The sequence below is a fragment of the Trachypithecus francoisi genome, unplaced genomic scaffold (genome assembly GCF_009764315.1).
Source record: "Trachypithecus francoisi isolate TF-2019V2 unplaced genomic scaffold, Tfra_2.0 Lachesis_group15, whole genome shotgun sequence".
In the NCBI taxonomy this organism is placed as follows: domain Eukaryota; kingdom Metazoa; phylum Chordata; class Mammalia; order Primates; family Cercopithecidae; genus Trachypithecus; species Trachypithecus francoisi.
Window position 1 is genome coordinate 10,865,680 of NW_022681460.1, and position 12,463 is coordinate 10,878,142.

Genomic DNA, 12,463 nt, shown 5'->3' on the forward strand with positions numbered 1-12,463 from the left:
TTCTGGTGAATGGTGTTAGAATACATTCCCAGAGTTTAGAGATACAAGTAGAAATGCATAAGCTAATTAGCTCCAATTTTATAATATGTCAACAATTTAAACTAGTATTTAAAACTTTTTAGGAAGTCTCTAACACTGAAAAAAGGTATTGTTGCTGGTATAAACATTAAGGAGCAACTTTTACGTTAGGTCAAAGATTGTTGCTTTTCTGGTGTGTTGTCTTAAAAAGAGAAGGAAATGAAACTATTACCTTCTTTTTACATCTATATGTTTTTATAATTTAAAAGGCAAGTAGTATCTTGGCGAATGAGAAATGCATCATCCCTAACAATTTAATTAAGCCTTAAAAAGACAAGCTTTTTGTCTTGTTATGAAAACAAAAGGCAATTTGTCATTCATAATGGTAATGTGGAATAATACATCATAGAAGGAAGACTTGCTACTTTACCGACTTAATCATTAGTTCTAAGGCTACGTGTGGGGGCCCACGCCTGTAATCCCAGCACTTTGGGAGTCCAAGGCGATAGGATCGCCAGAGCCCAGGGTTCAAGACTCAGCCTGGGCAACATAGTGAGATTTTATTTCTACAAAAAAAAATTTAGCCAGCTTGGTGGCACATGCCTGTAGTCCCAGCTACTCAGGAGGCTGAGACAGGAGGATCGCTTGAGCATAGCAGGTCAAGGCTGCAGTGAGCCGTGGTTGTACCACTGCACTCCAGCCTGGGTGACAAAATGAGACCTTGTCTAAGAAAAGAAAAAAAAAATTAGTTCTACTCTACTATACATGCTGGTTTTTGTTGATAGCTTGGTCTAAAAAGACTGTCTAGAGCTGAATTTAGAATGGTTCCAGGGGCAAATAGTAACAAGGTAGACAGACAGGCCCTGGGCTCACTAAACTTTCATAGCCATGACATGTTTATTATTAGTTGGCAGAGATTAATGCTTTGTGTTATAAATATACTATAGAGCAATAGGTCCCAATTCTTAAGAACAAAGGGCTGAATGCTCACAGTTAAGTGTGAAGCTTGCATAAATGTCAGAACCACAATGATGGACCTATCATCAATGTGCATTTTGTCAGATGATGACTCCTGAGACAGTAAACACCCATGGAAAATTCATTACATCTTTGAATCACTCAGAAAAACCTTGAAACTTAGGACGTAGTTTACTTAGCTCGCCTTTTTAAAAATTATCAAATTTTAAATCATAAACTTCGTCTTCACTACCACACGTTCAAGGGCACCTCTTTTAAAGTTCAATGTACCATACTAAAGGGGTGCAATCTTGCTTTCTGGGGAAATAAAATTCCCCATGGTACTATATTCCTGACAGATATAAAATAACAGGAGGCTACCTCATTTTTGAAATAGATTTCAATATTTTTATTAGTAAGTTGGAAAGACAGTAAGAACAAAATAAAACCTAAGTACCTGATGACACCCACTTGATCATGACAATTCATCTACCTCCGCTTTCCGTGTCCAGCTGAAAGCCCAGCTAAAAGCGCAGCTGGATCAACTCCTGCTTCATCAAAAGGGAGCTAATGGTGATTCTAGGATTAAAAAGCAAGGGAGTGTAAAATGTTAGTGGGGTCAAAGTATCAGTAAAATTTCTTAAGTGCTTTGTTCTGGTAAATGGTTGTAAAAGTAACGAAAAAGGAATAAGAACTAATATGGCCTGTAGATCTGACAAAGAAAAACCCGAAGAAATTCAGAATCTAGATACGCTTAGATCCTAAAGTAGACCCACTTAGATTCTAATGAACACTTAGAATGCTTCGCCAGTGGCTTTTCAAATTACACTGGAAGCTTGATTATGAAAAAGTTCTGTTTTCATTGGCAAGAGGGTAGATAATCAGTGATGTACAGATTGTACAGCTGTGCCTGAACCTTACAACTTACACATTAAACTCCTGTAAGAGACACTCCTTCCTAGTAGAACAAGGACTGGGACAATGAATTTTTGACTCGCTGGAGTTTTTTAAAATGCTGTTCTTGAGTGTGGCAATAGTGTAGGAGTTAACCCAGTCTACCTAAAGAAGTTGCTTTGCCTTTCAACATGAGTGCTTTAAGAAGAGGATTTTGGAGTTGAATGTCCCTAAACATGTATGCGATAGGAAGTACCAGTATAAAATAACACTGAGAACTCAAATTAGATCTGTAATACTAATGTGGAGCCTGATGTATGACTTTTATTCTTTACTAGATATTTTTCAGTATCTGTCATTAGAAGAGTCAGTTTGTTAAATATTTTAAATGTGTAAACGCATAAAACCTTTCTACTGTGATCTCCCGTAATGAGTCCAAGTATCTTTCATAATTCAGTCTATATTGAAATGTTATTTCAGGAATGGAGGGCTTGTTATTAATAGTGCTGGGCCGGGCACGGTGACTCATGCCTGTAATCCCAGCACTTTGGGAGGCCGAGGCGGGTGAATCACCTGAGGTCGAGAGTTGGAGACCAGCCTGACCAACACGGAGAAACACTGTCTCTGCCAAAAATACAAAATTAGTCGGGCGTGGTGGCTCCATGCTGTAATCCTAGTTACTCGAGAGGCTGAGGCAGGAGAATGGCGTGAACCTGGGAGGCGGAGCTTGCAGTGAGCAGAGATCGCGCCACTGCACTCCAGCCTGGGCGACAAGAGCAAAACGCTGTCTCAAAAGAAAAAAAAAAAGTGCTGTATTTTGACCCTGGACTATGAACAGACTGTATAGTTGGTGCCTCTTTTTTTTTCTACCAAAGATTATTAAATCAAGATTGGTGCTATACTTCATGTTCCTTTCAAAATTATTTTTCTTTTAAAAATATTAATATACAGCCAGACGCGAGGGCTCACGTCTGTGATCCCAGCACTTTGGGAGGCCGAGGCGGGCGGATCACGAGGTCAGGAGATTGAGACCATCATGGCTAACATGGTGAAACCCTGTCTCTACTAAAAATATAAAAAAAATTAGCTGGGCGTGGTGGTGGACGCCTGTAGTCCCAGCTACTCAGGAGGCTGAGGCAGGAGAATGGCGCGAACCCGGGAGGTGGAGCTTGCAGTGAGCTGAGATCCGGCCACTGCACTCCAGCCTGGGCGACAGAGCGAGACTCCGTCTCAAAAAAAAAAAAAAAAAAAAAAAAAATTAATATACAACCCAATAGAAAATGTATACTGAGGAAAAAAGCTCACCTATACAGTGATTATTGAGTTCTAGTATATACTTAGAAGTATGCAATTTTTGTTAACATGTAAGGCTTTAAATTATGAAACTCACAAGAAAATGATCACCAAATGAGAACGTTCCAATGAACACAACCTCCCAAGGTAATAACTTTAAAGAAAACGTCCCTTGTCAATGTTTCTAACACAAAGTGAGCGATTCAAATATATTCTGTAACTTTGAGGCAATGTGAAAAAAATTATATATAATTGCTTCCTATTGAGCTTGCTGATGCAGACATTTGGACATTTGAAGCTATTTTGCAATTTTCAGGCTAAAATCAGAGTTTTGAGAGTCATCAATCTTAAAACATAACTGTGCAAGTAACTCATTATCCATGTTTAAAGATTTAACATAAACAATAAGTACTATGGCTGGGTCAGTGTCAGCAAATCTCAGATCTATGATTTATCAAGCACCATCGTTGGTCTGATTGTGTAACACTTACGTAAAATTACATATGGGTCTCCTTGGCCAGGTGCTGTGGCTCACACCTGTAATCCCAACACTTTGGGAGGCCGAGGCAGGCGGATTGCTCAAGGCCAGGAGTTTGAGACATAAGGATCTCCTTAATGTTCTGTAGGTAGGATTCAGATGAATTGAGAATGACAGGTCTTTCTTCTCTTTTTCTTTTCCTTTTTCTCTTTCTTTTCTTTTCTCTTTTCTTTACTTTTCCTTTCTCTCTTCTCTTTTCTTTTCTTTTTTGGAGTCTCGCTCTAATGCCAGGCTCCAGTGCAGTGGCACGATCTCAGCTCACTGCAACCTCCGCCTTCCAGGCTCAAGTGATTCTCGTGCCTCAGTCTTCTGAGCAGCTGGGACTACAGGTGGCCACTACCACACCGGCTAATTTTGTATTTTTAGTGGAGATGGGGTTTCACCATGTTGGCCAGACTAGCCTTAAGTGATCCACCCCTCTCAGCCTCCCAAAGTGCTGGAATTACAGGAATGAGCCACCATGCCCAGCTAGAGAATGACAGGTTTCAGTTGAATTCTTCTCTCTTTTAAAGACCCTGACTTAAAATCCAGTATACTGGATTTGCTCTGGTAACTAATGATAATACTTTTCTATGTTAACATGAGTTATATTTGGAAGAGAGAATGGAAGCTTGCTAATCAGAAGTTACATTAGAGTGAGATTAAGCATCACTCTAATAATAACTTCTGATGTAACTTAATGTGGTTTGAGATGTGTAAGATTGTAAAGGCATTGCACAATGCTTGATAAAAGTTGCATTTTGCTTTTCTTCTTCCACCAGTTTATTTTAGCCTTAAAGTTATAGCTACAACAAACTGAACCTTGTAGTATTACTAAGAGAGAGTGTGGATATTTTAAGTATCTCCTAGTATAATATGACATTGTTCATGTGGACTTATTTTAATGTTTATTTGAAAATTACTTTTTAAATTATTTTGTATATTTGAAAGTTAGGAAAACATACTTTATCTTAGACATCAAAGCCAAATTATTCCAAGTGTATGCTATACACCGCAGTGCGGCTCTGCTTCTCTCCCTGCCTACACCAGGGCCATTTTTGGCACAAGAGTTGTTCAAATGTAGATCATTATGCTGAATGATCATGCTGGGTTTGACCAGTATGCAGTATTTTAGTACTTTTTAAAAAATGTATGTTTCTTTTTGAAGGCTACAATTTACAATTTTTTTTATAATGTGCAATTTAATATAGATAACCCAAACCTTTTTAATGAAAAGATCTTTACAATGGCTTGGAGGATAATGTGATACTCTCAGTAAATGCAATAAAAACGTTTTAGCAAATTCCTATAAGGCTTTATGATTATGTGTATGGAATTCTCTGGAGGGTGGGGGAAGGGAAATTACTGAAATGAAGGAAATAGTTTGTGTTGAATAAAAGAAATGAGCTGTGTGCTTTTTACATTGCATATCTGTATTCTGCATGCGTTTGGGTATTGCTATTTCCCCGGAGCAGGGAACAGGGATAGAAATGATCCAAAAGCTTTAGACAGTCTAAAAACCATTTATATTTGATGCTTACTTCTTTTTGTAGCTGACTTACATTACCATTTTCTTACATTGATTACACTTATCAAATTCAGATGATACTCAGTGAGCTTCTGCGGATGGCCAATTTTAGGGGATAGTCAAGAGCCAGGCTGGAAATGTACAGAGCAGTCCCATTACTGCGGATTGCTTGCTTGGATAAAAACGGACTCTGGCATCAGAAGATGTTTATGATTTGATGAGCCTTAACTACAAAGCAAATCATTATTTATGTTTACTAGTACTAATGAGATTTAATACATTAAACTCAAGAACTTGGCATTTGTGATATGTCATTTAATCCAAAAAGTATTTACATGTCAGAATGTACAGGCCATGAGAAGACCTTTGAGGGAACTGAGGAGAGAATAGATGCGATCAATTGTTACTGATGTTAAACAGTATAACATTCATTCTCCTGAGGAAATTTTTTTTTTTTTTTTTTTTTTTTGAGATGGAGTTTCGCTCTTGTCACCCAGGCTGGAGTGCAATGGTGTGATCTTGGCTCACTGCAACCTCTGCCTCCCAGATTCAGGTGATACTCCTGCCTCAGCCTCCCAAGAAGCTGAGATTTTAGATGCCCACCACCATGCCCGGCTAATTTCTACATTTTTAGCAGAGAGGGGGTTTCACCATGTTGGCCAGGGTGGTCTCGAACTCCTGACCTCAGGTGATCCATCAACCTTGGCCTCCCAAAGTGTGGGATTACAGGCATGAGCCACCACGCCCGGCTAGAAAATAATTTTTATAGAAAAAAACAGAAGAATCCTAATTTATACAGAAAACCCAATTTAAGAGACATACCAATTATCATAGTATCAGCCTTTTAGGACTGAAAGTTCTCTTCTCAGAGTCTCCTATAGATGAACCCAATACTTTTTAAATTCAGGAGTTCTTTTTATAAATCTTTGAATCAGAGTCACCAGTGTTTTCTTCCAGAGATAGGAAGCTCACCAGCCTACATGGTGGTGCCCTCCGCAGCTGGGCCCTCTGCTTCTCTTTCTTACCCCATCCAGCTCCACCACCTTCTAGTGTCTGTGTCACAGTCATCTGTGGACCCGCTTGGTCATTCTCATATTATCCATCTGTTACTCCAGCAAATGGCTTTTGGTTCAAGGCTCAGTATTCATGGGGAGCACCTTTATTTCCCCTAATTTAACAGAGACACTTGGAGCCTTGCCATCTCTGGAAATGGCTTCATCTTTGAAATCTTAAATACTGATACTCCTGCCTCTTACCAAAACTTCCCAGGTCTTTCCAGTATTTACTTTGTTTCCTCCCTAATCCTAACCCTAGGATCTACAAAACCGCAACCCCGCCCCCACCGCCCCACAGTACTCTGCTTACTATTGCCCCATACCTTTCCTTTTCCAAATTAAATACTTCCAGCTTCTCCAACCATTTCTTCTCTTCATATTATCAATTTCCCCCTCTCTATTGGATCATTTCCACCAGCATTCCCATATATACATGCTATTATTTCTCTCACCTTGAAAACAAAAAAGACTTTAATTTTGTTATCTTTTTTTTTTTTTTTTTTTTTGAGATGGAGTCTCACTCTATCACCCAGACTGGAATACAATGGCGTGGTCTCGGGTCACTGCAACCTCCGCCTCCCGGGTTCAAGCTATTCTCCCGCCTCAGCCTCTCAAGTAGCTGGGACTACAGGCACCTGCCATCATGCGGCCAGCTAATTTTTGTATTTTTAGTAGAGACGGGGTTTCACTATGTTGGACAGGCTGGTCTCAAACTCCTGACCTCGTGATCCACCTGCCTCGGCCTCCCAGAGTGCTGAGATTACAGGTGTGAGCCACCGCACCCGGCCTTGTTATCATTTTTTATAGAGACAGGGTCTTGCCATGTTGCTTAGGCTGGTCTTCAACTCCTGGACTCAAGCAATCCTCCCATCTCAGCCTCCCAAAGTGCTGGGGTTACAGGCATGAGCCGCCGTGCCCAGCCTTGCATCACTTTTTTCTATCCATTCACAAAAGACTAAATAACCAAATTCTTTTTCCTGAAAAAATGTGTATTTACTATCTTCCGTTTTATCTTGTGTTCTCTTTTGATTCCACTCTATCAGGATTTTGCCCCTACCACTCCACTGAAACTGCCCTTCTCATCACTAGATTACCACTGACCTCCACAGTCACTAAATCCAATAGTCATTTTTCAGTCCTCATTTTATTTGATTTCTCTAAAGTATTTGGTACAATATATCAATTCCTGATCTCTGAATCAGGCTTCCAGGACACCATATTTACCTGGTTTTTCTCCTATCTTTCTAGCCGCTGTTTTACTGGGTCCTACTCATCTTCTAACCTCTAAATATTGGGAGGCCATCAGGGCCTAGTTCTTGGACCCCTTCTCTTTTTTATCCCTATTCACTGCCTACATGATCTCGTCCTATCTCATGCCTTGAATTACTACGTAGATGCTGATGAAGCCCAAACCTCCCCTTTGAACTCCAGAGCCTTCTATCTGCAACCAAACATCTCTTGTTCTGCAAGCAAATCCTACAGGCTCTGCTTCCAAAATATACCCAGAATTTCTCCACTTCTCACTATCACCACTGACACCACTTTGATCCAAGTCATCATGTTCTCTTTTGTTCTTTGTTCTTCTACTTCCCCTCAGTCTTTTCTCTACACAGCAGCCAGCATGATCCTGTCAAAACAAGTCAGATGAAATCAGCCCCTTTGCTTTCTGTGGCTCCCTTTATCCCTCACCGAAAACCAAAATCCTTACCATGACCAGCACAGCTTCACCACATGTTCTGGTCCCTCCTACATCTCTGACCTTATCTCCTGCTCTCTCCTGTTTCACTCTGGCCTCTCTCCACTTCCATCCTTGTATCACTGCCCCTGCCTGGGGTGCTCTTTCCCCCGCTATCCTCTTCGATTGCTCCCTTACCTCCTTCAGGTCTACTCGAAAGTCCCCTCTGTGAGGTGAAAGACCTTTACAAGGAAAACTACAAAACACTGCTGAAAGAAATATAGACAACACAAGCAAAGGAAAACACATCCCATGCTCATGGATGGGTAGAATCAATATTGTGAAAATGACCATTCTGCCAAAAGCAATCTACAAATTAAATGCAAATCCTATCAAAATACCACCACCATTCTTCACAGAATTAAAAAACAGTCCTAAAATTCATATGGAACCAAAAAAGAGCCTGCATAGCCAAAGGAAGACTAAGAAAAAAAAAAAAAAAAAAATCTGGAGGCATTACAGGCATTACATTACCTGACTTCAAACTACACTAAAAGGCCAGAGTCACCAAAAAAGCATGGTACTTGTATAAAAACAGGCATATAGACCAATGGAACAGAATACAGAACCCAGAAATAAAGCCAAATACTTATAGTCAACTGATCTTCAACAAAGCAAAAACGTGAAGTGAGGAAAGGACACCCTATTCAACAAATGGTGCTGGGATACTGGGCAAGCCACATGTAGAAGAATGAAACTGGATTCTGATCCCTCACCTTATACAAAAATCAACTCAAAATGGAAAATGGATCAAAGACTTCAATCTAAGACCTGAAGCCATACAAATTCTAGAAGATAACATTGAAAAAACCATTCTAGACATTGGCTTAGGCAAAGACTTCATGACCAAGAACCCAAAAGCAAACCCAATAAAAACAAAGATAAATAGATGGGACTTAAACTAAGAAGCTTCTGCACAGCAAAAGAAACAAACAGCAAAGTAAACAGACAACTTACAGAGTAGGAGAAAATCTTCGCAATCTATGCATCTGACAAAGGACTAATAGCCAGAATCTACAAGGAACTTAAACAAATCAGCAAGAAAAAAAAAAATCCCATCAAAAAGTGGGCTAAGGACATGAATAGACAGTATCAAAAGAAGATATACAAATGGCCAACAAACATGAAAAATGCTCAACATCACTAATGATAGGGTAATGCAAATCAAAATCATGATGTGAAACCACCTTACTCCTGCAAGAATGGCCATAATAACAACAACCAAAAAAAAAAAATAATGGAGTTGGCATGGATGTGGTGAAAAGGGAACACTTTCACACTGTTGGTGGAAAAGTAAACTAGTACAACCTCTGTGAAAAACAGTGCAGAGATTCCTTAAAGAACTAAAAAAAAAATTTACCATTTGATCCAGTAATCCCTCACCTGGGAATCTACCCAGAGGAAAAGAAGTCATTACACAAAAAAGATACTTGCACACGCATGTTTATAGCAGCACAATGCACAACTACAAAAATATGGAATCAGCCTAAATGGCCATCAAGCAACAAGTAGATAAAGAAAATGTGGGCCGGGCGCGGTGGCTCAAGCCTGTGCTCCCAGCACTTTAGGAGGCCGAGACGGGCGGATCACGAGGTCAGGAGATCGAGACCATCCTGGCTAACACGGTGAAACCCCGTCTCTACTAAAAATACAAAAAAAAAAACTAGCCGGGCGAGGTGGTGGGCGCCTGTAGTCCCAGCTACTCGGGAGGCTGAGGCAGGAGAATGGTGTAAACCCGGGAGGCGGAGCTTGCAGTAAGCTGAGATGTGGCCACTGCGCTCCAGCCTGGGCGACAGAGCGAGACTCCGTCTCAACAAAAAAAAAAAAAAAAAAAAAAGAAAATGTGGTCTATATATGCCATGAATACTACTCAGCCATAAAAAGGAACAAAATAATGGCATCTGCAGCAACCTGGATGGAATTGGAGACCATTATTCTAAGTGAAGTAACTCAGGAATGGAAAACCAAATATCATATGTTCTCAGTCATAAGTGGGAGCTAAGCAATGAGGACACAAAGGCATAAGAATGATACAATGGACTTTGGGGACTCAGGGCAAAGGGTGAGAGTGGGGTGAGGGATAAAGGACTACACATTTGGTACAGTGTATACTGCTTGGGTGATGGGTGCACCAAAATCTCCGAAATCACACTAAAGAGCTTACTCATGTAACCAAACACCACTTGTTCCCCAAAACTCCATTGAATCTTTTTTTTCCTTTTTTTTTTGAGACGGAGTCTCACTCCGTTGCCAGGCTGGAGTGCAGTGGCACGATCTCAACTCACTGAAAACTCTGCCTCCTGGGTTCAAGCGATTCTCCTGCCTCAGCCTCCCGAGTAGCTGGGAATACAGGTGTGCACCACCACATCCAGCTAATTTTTGTATTTTTAGTATAGATGGAGTTTCACCATATTGGTCAGGCTGGTCTCAAACTCCCAACCTCAGGTGATCCGCCCACCTTGGCCTCCCAAAGTACTGGATTACAGGCGTGAGCCACTACGCCCGGCCACATTTTTTTTTTTAAGTCTCCTCTATTAAGCCTCCCCTGATCATCTAAAATTTAATCCCCTTTCCCAGGCAATTCATATCCCCCTTCCCAACTTAATTTTTTTCTTCTTAGCAGTTATCACTAGCATACCATTTATTTTCGCTCTTTCTTTTTTTTTTTTTTTTTTTTTTTTGAGACAGGGTCTCACTCTGTTACCTGGGCTGGAGTGCAGTGTGCAATCGTGGCTCACTGCAGCCTCCATCTCCTGGGCTCCAGTGATTCTCCCACCTCAGCCTCCTGAAACGCAGGGACTACAGGTATGTGCCATGCTGGCTAATTTTTTAAATTTTTAATTTTTGGTAGAGATGAGGTCTCACTATGTTGCCCAGGCTAGTCTTGACCTCCTGGCCTCAAGTGATCCTCGCACCTTGACTTCCCAAAGTACTGGGATTATAGGCATGAGCCACTATGGCTGGTCTTATTTATTTATTTTTTGTTTGTTTTTGGGTTTTCCTTGACACAGGGTCACACTCAGTCACCCAGACAAAAGTGCAGTGGTTTGATCACAGCTCACTGCAGCCTCAAACCTCTGGCTTCAAGGGATCCTCCCACCTCAGCCTCCTGAGTAGCTGGGACCACAGGCATGTACCACAAAGCCTGGCTAATTTTTTGACTTTTCGTAGAGACAGAGTTTCACTGTATTGCCCAGGCTGAACTTGACCTACTGGGCTCAAGTGATCCTCTCACCTGGGCCTCCAAAAGTGCTGGGATCCCAGGTATGAACCACCATGCACAGTTTATTTATCTTTATTGTCTCCCCAGCTAGACTGCGAGTTCCACAAAGGTAGAGCTTTTTGTCTGTTTTAGCATTTCATCTCCAACATTTAGAAAAGTGCCTGGCACAGAATAAGTGCTCAACGATGATTTTTTGAATAAATGAATGGTTTCCAAACTTGTCAGTATGAACATGTTGACTTTATTTTAGTGCTTTTAAGGATTTCCCTAGAAAACTTAGCCAGTGCAACTCAGCCAGTGCAGCTGGAGTGAGTCCACAGTATCAGTGTTGAATCAGGGAGAGCTTGGCTGGCATGGCTGCTCCAGGGCCAAGGAGAAGGCCACATAATTGGGAGACTGAGTCTATTTACAGGGGCTTGAACAAATAAGTAAATATACTGAGGAAAATGGGAGCCAGGTTTCTCACTATTGGAGTAGGGAAGTACACATGTGGAAGGTGTAAAGTGAATAAACACTATGGTGATGGATTGAATTAAATGTGGAGTGTGTGTGTGTGTGTGTGTGTAGTCATGCATATGTTTCCTAACTCTGTGCACAGACAGTGTCTAGAAGCAATGGCACTATAGTAAAACTCTGAGTATACCTCCATATTCAACAGCAGAGACTCAGATGACGGACACTTCACTAAAGAGAAGCTCCTGTAAAAATTTTCAACCTAAAATAGAATGCTAGCATAATGGAACTGAAGGGACACTCATGGAAAGCCTACAGTGCCTTCTGATCTTACAGAAATGAAAAGTTCATCTTGAGACATTAAACAAGAAGAAAAAAATGCTCATACTTTATCATTACAGACTATATCCCTTTAGACTATATTTATGGGTATTTATGGAAATGATTTGTAGAAATGCTACACATACTATTCTGCAACATGCTTTTTTCACTTAAGACTTGTAACATCTTTCTATGCCATATCCTTTATGACTTTTTTTTTTTTTGGTTAGTGAGAAAAACCAAAATCAAATTAAACTGGTTTAAGAAAAAGAGTGAAAAGTTCAGGTGCTTTCTTTTTCGTAGGCATTGTTCAAGGGACCTCTTTCCCACAACTATCAATAGGCTATCTTTTGTATCAACTCTAGCAGATGAGAAAGAACTTCCCTTTCCCAATCTTTTGGACAAGAAGTCCTGGGATCAAAACGCACTGGTCTAACACAGGTCAGATGCTCATCTCAGAACCCATCAC

The 12,463-nt window shown here is 40.6% G+C and overlaps 1 long non-coding RNA gene across 2 annotated transcripts in view; it reads right to left on the reverse strand.

The window, feature by feature from the left end:
- Positions 1-12,463, reverse strand: part of LOC117096941 — a 51,964-nt gene that overhangs the window by 21,384 nt on the left and 18,117 nt on the right. For both annotated transcript variants that reach the window (XR_004442732.1, XR_004442733.1), the window contains exon 2: positions 1,433-1,554. This is a non-coding gene — a long non-coding RNA (uncharacterized LOC117096941). The remainder of the gene's footprint in view (positions 1-1,432; positions 1,555-12,463) is intronic.